Source organism: Diorhabda sublineata, chromosome 8, assembly GCF_026230105.1.
Source record: "Diorhabda sublineata isolate icDioSubl1.1 chromosome 8, icDioSubl1.1, whole genome shotgun sequence".
Classification (NCBI taxonomy): domain Eukaryota; kingdom Metazoa; phylum Arthropoda; class Insecta; order Coleoptera; family Chrysomelidae; genus Diorhabda; species Diorhabda sublineata.
In genome coordinates, this window is record NC_079481.1 from 22,030,379 (window position 1) to 22,045,659 (window position 15,281).

Below are 15,281 nucleotides of genomic sequence, written 5' to 3' on the forward strand. Positions count from 1 at the left end.
AAATTTGTATTGAAATCCATTATGCACTTTAAATATGCAACGTCATATATTAGCTGGAACAAGTTCAAGGGAAAATATTGCCCTTTTCAAGAAAAATCTGAGCCATATGTGGCCTTAGCTCATATTGGTATACATAGAAATCATAACTGAAAAAAATATATAAGATGTATTATTAAATAAAAGGGTTAATAAATTTTGTTGGAATAACGGTACACCCTGTATACAATAATCTTTGCAAAAATTTTAATTCCCTACTCAACAAGACTATTGAGAATAATTTCTTCATATTTCCAAATTCAATAAAGAAACAGCGTTTAATATTTGCCCAATATTAAATCGCTAAATTATACTATCAAACTAGAGAAATCTAGTAGTACTCGTAGATTTTGAAACTATTGCTAATAAGTCACGCCAAGAATCTGAATATAAGGACGCAAAACGCAACCATACTGCTGAAGTATTCTGTGAGAAATTGTAACCTTAATTCTCCGGCAGAAGACTCTTCCGGCCTCGGTTAAAGTATATAAATAACTATTACTCAAATAAGGTGAACAATTAATATTAAATTGGACGCACCAGCTTTTTAACTAACGACTTTAAAAATTAATAAGAAAGGCGAAAAAGCTGGAAACATCTTGTGAATTAAATTAAAAATTATATTAAACAATCCAAAACTAGAACAAGAATAAAAAAAAGTTTCAGCAACAAATAAATTTATTGAAAAGATAATAAATTCGCATTAACTCCGTACCCAAAAGAGCACAACGAACAAAAGCAGTCATAAATTAAAAACAACTCAGATTTATTTAAATATATAAAATATAAGGCTAGGACTTATCTATGGAAATCCGGGATGGCTGCAGCTCTCAGTTCAATTCCTAGATGTTGGAGTGTTGAATTTGTAGTCTGGTGGTTGTATCCTTTGTTGTGGAAACTCCCAACCTGGCAGCTGTAGAACTACGGGAAAAGAATATAATGAGGAAGGAAACGGGAACACAGATGGAAATTACGGAAGAAGGAACGAGTAGAAACAACAGATTTGAACAAATGGAGCTTCTTTTTTAAAATATAATCAAACAGGAATCTATTCTATTCATTCTGTTCCCCAAATAAATAGAAACTACGATTTCATATGAAAACTATTATACAAAATTTGCTTAAAACAAAAGAAAATCCAGAAAAATAACTGAATTTTTTGTAGGCACAATAAAAAAAGCGAAGAAAAACTTACCAGCAAACATAAAGAATAGAATCACCACAAGTTTAATAAAATTTACTTTTATTTGAAGTGTAGATAGGTAAAGGAAAAATTCGAATCAATTTCGAGGTTTTATTGAATTTGGGTGGGAGGTCAATAACAAATTAATTTCTTCAAAAAATCTAAGTTAGATTAAATAAATCCGAAGTGACTACTGTGACACAATACGTGAACAAAGGAATATTCAAAATGTTTGAAGAAAAACGTAACGAGCCGAATGGCATGTTACAAAATTAATAACTGAAACTAACATTTACAGTTACACAATTGATTGACATGCGTTTCTTTAACATACTTATTGTCTTTCGAGTTTACCTTCCACGGCAGACTGTGTCATTATGGTTGTTGATGTAGGAGTAATAAGCAGAATCGTCACAAACGGTTACAGTTAAATATGATTGATTTCTAGCTCTTTTCAATAGCTTAGGTGTTTTTGCAATTTCACATAATGATAAAAGATCACTAAATTCTACAAATTTTTATATCAAACATGTGAACTTAAGTGAGTTAATAGTGGTAGTTTCAAAACTGAGGAGGAAATTTTTATTTATTTGTGAGGTTTCTCTGGACTATTTCTTTATTGTTAGATTGTGCAAGATAAAACTTTTTGGTCTTAGAGAGGGCTCCAAGTTTTTGAGAAGCTGCCTTAACTCTCCCAACCTCAACACCAGCTAATTTGCGGTGATGGTGATAATTTATGTCCAGACAGGACCAAATCCTGAGCCCATTGTCAGCCTTCTTTATAAAGACAGCAGCATGGGTCTTTACTGTATAATACTCAATCAGATTGCTTTTACCCTACTCCAGAATTTTTTGAAGATCGGTATTGATGGTGGTAATCTGCTGCTGCTTACGGATTTGCGTGTTAGGCGAGTTTATTGGGGCAGCTGATTTGATCAACGACACCAGTGTGCTTTCGTCGGTGAAGCTGTAGATCGGGTTTGCAGTTTTGTGGAGTAGATTGTTAAAGTACAGGAGAAAGATAGTCAGTGACAAGATGCATCCCTGGCAAACACCTGCGTTGAAGTCAAACCTTTCTAAGGTGTGACCATTGATAACGATCTGGATACATCGGTCTTTGGGAAAGCTACAAAGCTAGTCGATAAATGAGGATGACAAACCGTACAATCTTAATTAGAAGATTGGCATGCCAAATCCTGATAAAAGCCTTCGATATGAGCAGATTTTCCATATACCACATGGCAACAACTGAATTGTAAGAAGGTGCGTTCTCCTGATAGTAAAGCACTTTCTTTGTTCTCAAATGCGATGGTTTCTATGAAATTTCTCCTGTTCCTATTCTACCCTTTTGAAGATAACCGATGAACACACTCCTATGACTATACCGAAAAACGGTTGGTATAATTCTTTCGATTGTTGAAACTGTATTTACCCTTTTTCAGAGCAATCCAATGTTTTAACTGTTTTTTTTTTATTAGAGGTGTGTGATGAAGGTTTCATCTACAGTTATGGGCTTCTGGTCCAAAATGAGCTAACGTGGCTCCCTAACTAACTAGAAAGAAAACTATCTCCACCTTTGCATCCCACTCACGTTTCAAATTCAGTTAATTGTCATAATTTAGATATATTGGTAAATTTTATCAAACATGTAGATGGAATCATTCAAACAATTCTACAACTTAGACACCTTTTGTAGTTTTAGTCCCAACATTCACATCCGTTGTTACGTTGGGTACCTAAAACAGTTATATACTGGTATTGAAACACATGTCTTGCATATAAATCCAAGTCGCAAGTTACTGAGGACATGTTGTGCTCGATTCATGAATCTTCATTATTTTATGTTAAGATATTGTGGTATTCCAGCTTTTGGATTATGTAATATATAAATATATATAATATATAAACACACCATTCACAAAGAACTAAACCATCAATTACAGTCACACTATCCATAAACTGAAGGTAGACATTCTGAAGAGGATAACTTGGTTATCGAAATTCCTATCAGGTGTGAGTGTTGGCGTAGTGGTAGTAAACTGTATGAAATTCACTGACGGTTTCAGAAATTCAAATTTAGTTGCCACATTCCGAATCTTTTCAAATTAAACAAGTAAGCTTTCTTTTATTAATAGCATCAAGTACGTTTTTAAAATCATCTACTTACCTAGATAGAACAGCGTATTTTTCACAACAATATTTGATCTGCTTCTGAACAATTCTAGCAAATTCATTCGAAAAACATCTATGTTAAATAAAGAATTAAAAAACTTATTGAGGTTTTCGGTTTGTATAAATCTATATAAAGTAACTTCTTCATGATTTTGTTTCCATATATTTTTTAACATATAAAAACGCTGTTAGTATGGTAATATAAAACACTAATAACTGTTCCTCGGTAGACCATAATCTTGCTATTTAGAATGAAAAGGGAAGATTTCTCTGACTTGTAAAAATAAGTACTTACCCAATAATAACTTAGCTTATCTCATTTGACGATTATTTTAGATTTAATTTGTACTTGTCTGGTTCACGGAACATAAAACTATTTATGACACTCTTGTTCTTCAAACGGGTTTGAATGAGCGTATTAAAATCCTAAATCGTAAAACGATACGGACAATATCATCCAAAATTTTTAGTATTTATCTGATCTCGTTAATTCTTTTGCTATATCTGAATATACGAGGCGTGGTTGGAGAAATTCTTCTTGAAGAAGAAAAAACAGAAATAAAAGATTTATCTAGCTACAAAAACTGATGGTGAGTATAAAAAATATAAGAAAGGATGATCTAAACTCAAGAAAATTATCAAAAAAAATCGAAAATCATGAACTGGAAAAAAAATGAAGAATGCTGATAAGTTTTTTTTATGAGTAATAAGAAATACAAATAAAATGATAACCTTTCAATATGTAAAAGACGAAAATAGAAAAATTATAACGGCAAAATAAGAAATTATGGAAATATGATACATTTTTTTTTAAAAATTGTTGATAGGAATGAAATAACAACAGAAGGGGAGTGAACAAAACATGGACCAAAAGGCAAAGACAAAGAAAAAAGATACAGAGAATGAAGATGAAATATCTTAGTAAGATAGAGTGGGAAAAGACTGGACAGGATGTAAAATAACACAGTAAAAACCTACATATACTGTAATAGAAAAAGTACAGTTAAGATAGTGTGAAAATGGAAAAAGTAAAATTGTTAGAAGAGTATAGGAAGCAAGAATAAGACGGAAAGTAGTGAATTGAAATGAATGGACAAGACTTTGGAGAAGTGATAATACATCGTAGCTAGACTCCACACATGCCTTATACCTACAAGGGTTGACAGACTTAAGTAAATAAGTTAGATTGGAGCATATTTGCATATAATAAAATTTATCGGATTTTGACATTTCTGATATTTTTGTTCCTTATACAGTACGCACAGATGGCATTGCTATTGTCAAATCCATATGACATTTGTGAAGTACCAGCTTTCAAATGACTATGTGTAAAATTTCATGACATTTCGATTAGTGAAAAAAAAGTGACAGCCATTTAAGTGAAGCAACTTTTGTTATTTTCAAAACAATGGATTCATAATAACTTCGTGTGTTAATTCATCAATGCTTTTTGATAAAAATAAAATACTGTATAAACTCAGAAATGGCTTCAAAAGTATTATTCGAACTCTGCTCATACGAAAAGAACCATTTGTTAATAGTTTGCGGAAGCTGGTTACTCCAGAAAATAAAAAAAAACTACGTGTTGTTGAAACAGAGCAAAGTTTTTCGATTTTTACTGTAATAATCAGATTTTTTGCATCGATATGTGACAATGGATGAAACATAGATCAATCACTTCACTCTGAAATCAAAACGATCATAATCTGAGTGGACTGCAGCCGGTGAACCACGTTCGAAGCCTCCAATGGCCCAACGGTCAGCTGGGAAGGTTATGACTTTAGCATTTTGTTCCAAAAGAAAAGACAATCAACAGCGAATAGTACATAGAGTTGTTGAATCGCTTAAAAGCCTATTTTGCGACAAAAGACGAATATTTCTACAAGCAGAAGATAGAGAAGCATTGGAATGATTGTATTGATGTTAGAAGAGATTACATTGATGAATAAATTCGATTTTTGGCAAAAACATGTGTTTTTCTCAGTTAGTCACTCGCATTATTGAGTGATGTGTTACGAAGCAAAATCGCAACCAAATTATAGTTTTTCCAATTTCAATTGCATATTATAAAAACCCTTGCCGACAATTTTGTTTGATCTATTATAGGCGTAGATACCTCATTTTATAAATTTATTATTTTCATAAATACTTTCAAAAATACATACATCTTATGTGAGAAAGTATTCGTTAAAAGGCAATCGAGTTTCTATTTATTTATAGAAATTTATTAATTAAATTAATCTCCCCAAGCGACGCCAATATCTGCCAGGAATATTTCGAAGAAATCGTGTACATACAGCTTAGGCCTAGACATTATCTTTCATTTCTTAATTTGGTATGAGATCCGTGCCTATTTATGAAATATTGATTAATCCTCGCAAGCAACTGTCTTCTGCAATTGATATTGGAAGAACTATAACAAAGCTCTATTCAAAGGATTATGAAACTTTCTTAAGTAGATTGTACTAAACATTGACCGAAAACTAGCCGATGAAAGACCACAGAATGATGTATTGTGAAACCACAGTGCAAAAGGTAATTAATCACCACTTACAGAGTAAATCTAGTATCATATTATACCAGATTTGGTTTACTTTAAAAAAGCCTCACAAAACTTTTTTCAAATAATAGTCCTTTACGGTTGTAATCGCCAAAATTTGAAAAAATATCGATTTTTTGATTTTTAACAAAGTTGCGTTCGACAGTAGATTTCACAAACTTGAATTACTCATTAGGCCAACATCATAAACAAATATGCAAAAATCTGAACTACCGGATTTAAAAACAAAATCTCGTCCGGGTTATCATTGCCAAAATTTAAATTTCGTGGTTTTTCCGATTCTTGACAAAGTTACGTTCGGCGCTCGAGGTCACAAACTTGTATTATTCATTATACCACCAGGTCTGCAACAAATCAGAACTACCACATTTGACCCATACTACCCCATACTTCCAGGCGACAAAGTTACTGGATTATTAATTCACTTTTAACAAGTATATTTAATATTTGCCCAATGATAAATCACTTAGATATAACTATAAATTGCTAATAAAGTCTGAAAATACTGCTGAAAATAAAAATAAGTGAAAATAATAGCGGAAAGTAACACTCACAGTTACACAATTATCTGCGCGATTCTGACTTAATCTTCTTGCGTCAAAATGTTGAATTGTGCAATTTCGTTGATGTAGCAGTAAACAGTGTGTTTAATATGAATATCACAAACGCTTTCATAAATTAGTTTTGATCGATTGGTATCTATTTTAAAAGATTGAATATTATGTCAATTTCACATCATAATAACAAACAATCACTGCAAATTATACAAATTTTTATATCTTGCTTGACTAATGTGTGAGAGATGGTGCAAATATTGTTTTTGTTATTAGCTTATGCGATAAAATTTGTTTTTGTAATGTAAAAATCATCTTAAAAAATAGTGATTCTAAATATGGAATTCTAAACAAATATTTAGATGTTGGTTTGCTATCTTGAGATTTGGATACCTCCATGTAAATGTATAGAAAATTTCTGTATTTACCAATTAGGTCACTCACCAATGCTTTAATTAATTTACAGCTGGAGCAATATTTGTTCAGTGAAGCGAACTGAGTAATAACTTTAATTATATTTAATTTTATGTACCTAGTCCAGGTAGATGTAATAGAGTATTTGACAAATTTTGAAAAAGTTGTGGTATACTAATAATTCAAAATGCAAAATTATGTATAAAACAATACACACACGGTAAATATCTATATAATTAACGGCATTGTTTAGTGTTTATTTGTTTTTCTGTTTCTTTTAAAACTTATTATAAATGGTTTATAGTGCCTTAGTGTATTAATACTTTATTGAAAATCCCATATTTACGTGCCTAAAGTAATGAAGGGTCGAATAAAGTGGTTACTTGCTGGAAGAGACCCAAGGACTACAACTTCCATTTATGTTTGTCGAGATCACTTCGACGTAAGTATAATTTGTTATATTTATCTATCTAACTTTTTGATAAATATTTTGAAACCGCAAAATAATAAAATTACTGGTGTCCCGATGGATAAAAAAAAGAAAATTTAACAGCTTTAATTGGATCGAGTCAGACGTTCACTATTTAGTGACATCACTCGCAAATAATGATAAACAAATGTTTGTTTTAGAAATTTTTGACTTTTAGCGATGAATATAAATCAAAACAAATTTATTTTCCACCACTGCTCTTTACCCTATAGAATGCATGTATTAAATATAGTAACTGCAAATGTCCGCTGGTAGTTTATTCTAAGAATTAGTGAAAAATAAGACATAATTTTTGAGGCTATCTGTCCATACAGAATGTTTTTCTAGATTCTTCTCAATTTCGAGCATTAAGTGGCAAACTTATTTTTCTAATAAACATATATAACATTTCCCTATTTTAGACCGAGGAAAACTTAAATTGCCATAAAAATCAAATAATTATTATTAAAAATGATTTAAATCTTTGAATCACGTATTCGCGTATGTTACCAATCGAGATGAATTACACCTTATATTGAAAATACCAGAGGTGTGTACAATTTACAGATAATTAACCAAGTTTTTTTTTTAAATAACGACTTGTCACACTTCCTCAGCAATTTGCTGGGAAACATTCACCACCTCTGCGGAGTCCTGCTTGCAGAGGGGCTCGGACGGTTGGAGTGTCCTTCTAGTCGTCTACGGCCCCTTTTGTCACTTATGGCATCGTTCCTGGAACATACTTCATGAGTGACGGGCTATCAGTGGTTTCTCTAGCTTCGTTGCTATCGCTACAGCGATTTGTACTTGGATGTTCTTTCCTGGGCTAAGAGATCAATGGTCACCCAATTAACAAAGTTTATTGAACAAAAATCACTTATAATCATATCAAAAGATTTCTATAATAATGGGAAGAATCCTTGTAGCCTGTTAAACTTGTTCATCAGCCGAAAAGCTGCTGATAGGGAACAATGCAGCTTTAGCTGTACCTGCTCTTCTGCTACTCTACTTCTAACCCACCTAATGCTTGTTACAGCGTGCCATTTCCTTTCATTTATTTCGCTATAGACTAGGGGAGTGCCACACACCGCCATTGTTAGGGCAGGTCAGGGATCACTTTAAAGAAAACACTACCTCGCAAACTTTGCTTGGAAAGTGAACTACTACAATATGACGGCCGTGACGTCACGCTCCGGTTGTGTATTCTACTCGAAGTAGACAATAAACGCACACACTACGCGAACGTAACCTCAAAAAAACATCCTGAACTCAACGCTGCAAATGAATTCCACAATAAATCAACCAAAAAATGAACCCAAAGAACATCTGTTTCTCTGTGGAGAGAATGGAAACTTATTAATGACATAGTAGATGAGCATAACTTATGGAGTACGATTCTAGATAACGAGGAAATACAATGAACAAGCAGATGAAATCAAAAAGGTATGAGACCTGAAAACGTGATTGGCAACTAGTGCTATACTCCACAGAAACCTGAAAATCTTGAGTCAATTTAACAATCTTCTCAGACTGCTGAAGAAAATCTTTATTTTGAATAAAACAATAAAGGAATTTTTATACATATATTCATTAAATGGACGAAACTCATTGTGACTAAGAGGTTTTCTTGTTTTTAGCAATATAAATAGAAAACAAATCGAATAAATCAGCGGCAAGACTCCACAAGTTATTTAATGATCTTGATTTATTTTATTAGTTTTTATTTACAATAAAGTTCCTTTTAAAAGATTCTGGCATATTTATATTTGTGTATCGAATCAACTTTTAAAAGGAAACAGAAAGTAGGTAGAAATAAATTTTCGCTCTTAATAACTTCACAAATTCAAAAATAATTCATAAATTTTCATTACTTATAATATGTTTACTTTGTAATAACTTCTCGATGTTTACAAAAAAGAACAATTATTTATTGAAAAACCATTATTTAAATAAATCTCAATATGTAATCTGTCCGCATGGCGGACTAATAAAATATACATCCTGCGCCTTTCTTCGAGTTATAAATTATATAATTATAAAAAAGATTAAATAGAGTAGCTCCTTTGGAGTACACAGTCGCATTTTATGTACCAGCTTCCGAGACGTTATTCATCTGTGTGTTGTGAAATATTGGTAAATTACACTGCCAAACATAAAATTTCATTTTTGAAATATTTATTTTTGTGATTTTTCATATTGTAATTTTTATTCTAATCAATGGTTTCTTGTTTCTAATGTATTTATGAACTGTTATGAAACACAAGGTATCATTTTTATTTATCCACTCCAATAAACTTACATAATCACTTATTTTTACTTTAGATACACTATTCACTAATTTATATCTATCACAGGCGACTCGAGCTCTATTCAAAACCTCTTATCCTGATAACTGTCTTTTCTTCGTCCATATATAGTAATATTTAGTCTAGAACATTTGGTTAGCTTACACTTACTGACGCACTAGCCAAAATTAGCAAATTTTAAATGTTCTATTAGAGATGAACAGCTTCGAGTTCTACACAAGTATTTGAATAATATCTAGAAGCTTAACTATTGACTGCTAGGAATATTTTGTTGTTTATCGACTATGAACTAATAGACTCTACTTAGCTTCTTATTGAACTAACCACAGCAGTAGATGTTTTTTCAAAACTGTTAAAACTTAGCTCCAGTCTAGGATTCAAACGAGAGCATAGTAATAATAGTAAACCTTATAAATCTGTGAAGAGATCCACCTCACACTCACAAGCCATAGACATTTTCAACTGAACCAAATCTAAAAAATATAGACTCAATCTCGGCACAACTCATATGAACCTGTGATACCTCCGCATTTAATTTTATTGTCTTCCTCATCTAAAGCTACATTCTCAATTAATTTCATACTCCAATTCACTGACCTGAATCTTCTTTACTAATTGGCTCACCTCATATCATTTTTAACTGTTTTCCTCGGTCTTTTTAGTTTCCTTCATTCTTACCTATATAATTACATACCTCTATTTCCTACCATCTTTCATTTTGGTGAAAGAAAATACCTACAGAATGAAAAATTGTCATTTTGGATTTCCATCTCGATGCTATGGGTTATTATGAATGGCTTCTTTTGGAGATATAATGGAAATGCTTTATATCTGGATAACGGTTGCTTTGGTATAAGCCAACGAAGCCTTAGCATCTAAAGGCAAACGACTTAGTCTTGGAGCAATCGTCGCTCACACAATCTTTCATAATGGAGGAGGAATCCCATGAACTCATTCTGTCTCTTCAAGACTCGGTGGTATTAGGTTATTCTGTCTATTCGAAGTCCACTAAGTATCTTGACTCTTTTTTAATCTGGACATTTCTGGTCTCAAACTGACTTAGACAGAGCAATTTTGTTCCATATCTTCTTCGATTCATGACTCAGTACGTCCTATTTTACATCCATATTTCTTTTAATCTCATCCAATATCAATCTATCTTGGCTCATAATTTTCACCCTAGTTTTTCTTACCTATAACCAAGTTTTCAACTCCTTTATGTCATCGTTCTATACTTTTTTATTTTCATCTTCTTAGTGTTATTCTACGTAAATTTAGCAGTTGTAATAACTCAAATGATGACAAATTCTAATTCTCGAATATATTGATAATTTGGTGTTGAGCAGTATAATTTTCTATAAAGGTAACGCGAGGATGTTGTAGCAATATGTCTATCAACGTCGCATTACGAGGTGCGAAGAATATGGCCAAGTTTACTTTATCCACAAGATTTTTATTTAAAAGAAAGTTTATAGTGCGACAAACAAAGATGAAACTATGCCATATGCGGGTAAAGATCATAAATAAAAGAGTAAATTCCCCCAAAAACAGATACAAATAGACTTCAATATCGCGGGTGATGAAAAATTTGTTTTCTTTGTACCAGTATCAATTTTTTCCCTTCGTTTTGTTGAAACGGCATTTGTTTCTCGGAGTATTTGATCTAAATTAGGCATTAAGGAGTATTACCACTTTTCATACTTCAAATATTAAGTACGGTATTTAAAAACTATACAAAACAATTAAAAAATTGAAGATATACAGTGTGTACCACCAGGACTTAATGCAAAAAATTCGGGAGGGAGTAGATGACACAGAAATAATGCTGGAACACACAAAACATTTCTCATACGACTCTTTGTTTCTGAGTTATAGGTGCTTAAAGTTGCGAAATCAGAACTTATATATTCAAACATTATGAATTTCTAGTGAAATTGAAAAAAACTCCGACTAAGCCCTATAAAGTGTTACAAAAAGCCTATGGGGGATGGAAGTATATTGAAAGGGAGTATTCGAATGTAGAATAATTTTTATCATAAAACCCTTTTTCGTAACCTGTCTCGTTATTTATTAGCCAAACCTCGTATACTTTATATTGAAAATGGTGAATGGCAATAATCGAAGAGTTCAGCGTTTTGCCAAAAAATTAGAAAATTTAATTTATTCAAAATCTCAAAATATATCGGTAAAAATTTTTTCAGAGTTCAATTTTAGGAAACATTTTCATCATATCGGGTGGATTTTCTCATTGCTTGAATTTTTGCAAAGAAATGGAAAGTTACACAACAGTTAACGTCTGTATTGGAATTAGGTATAATTTATTTAACTGCATCAATCCTATATATTTTTAAATTTAATTTATAATTTAGTTTGAAGTATTACTTCCAGTCCATCCTGTATATATAAAAATCCATGTCGTATCAATTAAAAGAATTGTGATTGTAGTTATGTTCTTTTTATTCTCATCTTTCAAATATATGGATAATAAAATTTAGAAAAATAAAATAGGATCTTTTATTTAGACGAACAGTCAGATAAAACTTGATGTTAGTCGAGCTTCTTTCAATTTTAGTCCTTGAGCTACTTTTAGAGCAAAAAAGGGACGTGTGCTAAAAGTTCTGATATCTGGTAGTAGTTTTAGGGTGGTCTGACTCATAAATAACTCGGAGATAACTTTATTAATGTGAATCGCTTCAACACATTATACAAGGTCAAGAAGTTGTCAAAATGTTATCCAAATTCGAGAATGGTGAAGAATTTTTAACGAATATTTAATTTGACTCAAATGAATGAAATATTATTTTTATTAACTTAAAGAGAGAGAAATAGAAATCTTATAGCCTGACTCGCAAAATATTTATGAGGTGTAGCAATTTAGGATTATGTCTATTGAAATTATAGCATCCTTTATGATCCGGCATGGCAATCTGGTGTTGTTAAATGATCAGTTCTATAGGCTTATCTCACCAAATATCACAAACAAAAAAGTAGTAGTTGGTGTAAAGAATATTGCAAACGGATCTCAAATCTCAAGGAGAGACAACCTGGTTGTGAACTATGGGGAATGTTGAATTACTTTTCTCCCCAAAGCCCTAAAACGTTACAAGGAATGAATTGAAACGAGTGATCACATTGCAAAACAAAATTGACAACGATGTATATATAATAACAAACAAAATCTATGATTAAATAATTTGAAGCAAAGAAATGCATTTGCATTTTATTTGTTGGTTTATGTTTTAAAGAATTTGAAGCAACAAGTATGCAGAGAATGCAAACTAGAATCCCTAGAATATTTAAAGATTATTGAATAAAAGTGTCTTAATACAATTCGGTTCTTCTAAAACCTACTTATTGCCTTAAAAACCCCAAATAAGTAGTAATTCAGTGATAAGAAAAATAGTTCACGTACATTGTCATGCGTTTCGTTTCGAGAAATGGCTAATAGAAAAAGAGGAATATGAATACTGTTGTTGGATGTGGTGCCAAGAAGGTCGAACATGACGAGCCAAAGACTCAAATTTTGTGAATATTAAAAGGCACATAACATCCTCTAAAGTTATAAGCTCCTAAAGGTCGGTTCTTGACGGCAAAAGACATAGCAACTCACTGTTTTGTAAAACATAGAAGGATTCTTGGAAGACGAATTGTTTTTACACGTATAAGAAGATTTGGACATTTCTCATAAAGAAAATTGAAAAAATACTACAGATGCAGATACAAATACAAACACACAGAAGCATATTTTAAAAATGTTTTTGAAATTACAGGGTCATTCATACTTACATATTTTATTTTTTAAGACAAGTTTGAAACATGTAACATAACATAACAAACATAATATAACATAAACATAAATAAAAACATAACAAAACATAACATAACATAACATAACATAACATAACATAACATATCATAACATATCATAACATAACATAACATATCATAACATAACATAACATAACATGACATGACATGACATGGCATGACATGACATGACATGACATGACATGACATGACATGACATAACATAACATAACATACATAACATAACATAACATAACATAACATAACATAACATAACATAACATAACATAACATAACATAACATAACATAACATAACATAACATAACATAACATAACATAACATAACATAACATAACATAACATAACATAACCTAACCTAACCTAACCTAACCTAACCTAACGTAACCTAAACTAACATAACCTAACCCAACCTAACCTAACCTTATCTAACATAACCTAACCTAACCTAACCTAACTTAACCTTATCTAACCTAACCCAACTTAACCATTCTTAAATTAAAAGGCTTCTTTGTGGAAAATAGAAATAAAATAATTATTTTAAACCTAATACTAGAAATGTACTCATTCTTAAAAAAAAAACTTTTTCTATCATTTTTTGTTCAATAATATTTTGCTCATTTTGGAATATTTTAGATATGGATGATGGTTTTTCGTTTAAATTATTTAAAAGTTCGTATGTTTGCCCATCTCTAGAAACTCAGTTCGGCAGATGAAAAATTTTCTTGTGTACTCGTCGAACCATCTTTTGAATTCGACACAGGTAGTATGCGCTAGATGCACAAAATGTTTTCTAAATATGCCTGGGCACTCGATGCAAGTGCGCTACTTGCCCTCCGCTTTAACTTAATATTCATTTGTACCTGATCAAAAATTTGTGCCAAGATTTTATATAAACTGAAATGCATCAGCCAACTGATTTAATGACTATATTCAGTTTATATTACAAAATCTTAACCAACAAGTTATTTTTATAGTTTTTTTTGAATAATGCGTTCATGTTATTCTGTGATCTTTTTCGTAACATTTTTTAGGTTAAATAATTCCACAGTCACGTTTAGTTTATTTCTTTCTCTAAAAATAGTTATTCTATATGTTTTTAGAATAATTTCAAAATATACTCTATTTTAATTTTTATTTCAATTAATTTGTTCTCTACCTCGTATGATAGCTGAGTCATTGGACTCTTATTCTGCATGCTGGGCAGTACATTCGTATAGTTCATATTATGGTTAAAAAACCCGACATTTTCATACCTTATTGTTAATTCTAAACAATTACTAAAAATAAATTTTTTCCGACGAAAGTTTGTATCTCAATAATTATATTTCACTCTACATAAGATCATCAAATGTTTGAAGATCATATCTATAACCTGTTGATGAGGAACAATTTGAGAGCCACTGTCTATCTTCACCTGAAATATTACAATATAATCAAACATAAGCCCAGCAGATTTCTGAAAATCAACACATGGCCTACCATTTTAAAACCAATAAATTACATTCAGTATCGACTCATAAAAGACTATAAGGGCAGGCTTGTGGTGTATACAACCATGGGGATAAAATTTGTCACAACATAGGTGGGCTTTTAACAAATTCAAAATCGTTCGCAGGGCCGTACACTAGTCTATTACACGATATACATAAGTGACACTACATATTTAGAGATATAAGAAAATTACAAGTCATTTTAAGAACATTATATTATTTATGTTCATAGTATTCTACATTAATGCACTTTTGTAACCGAAGCTTC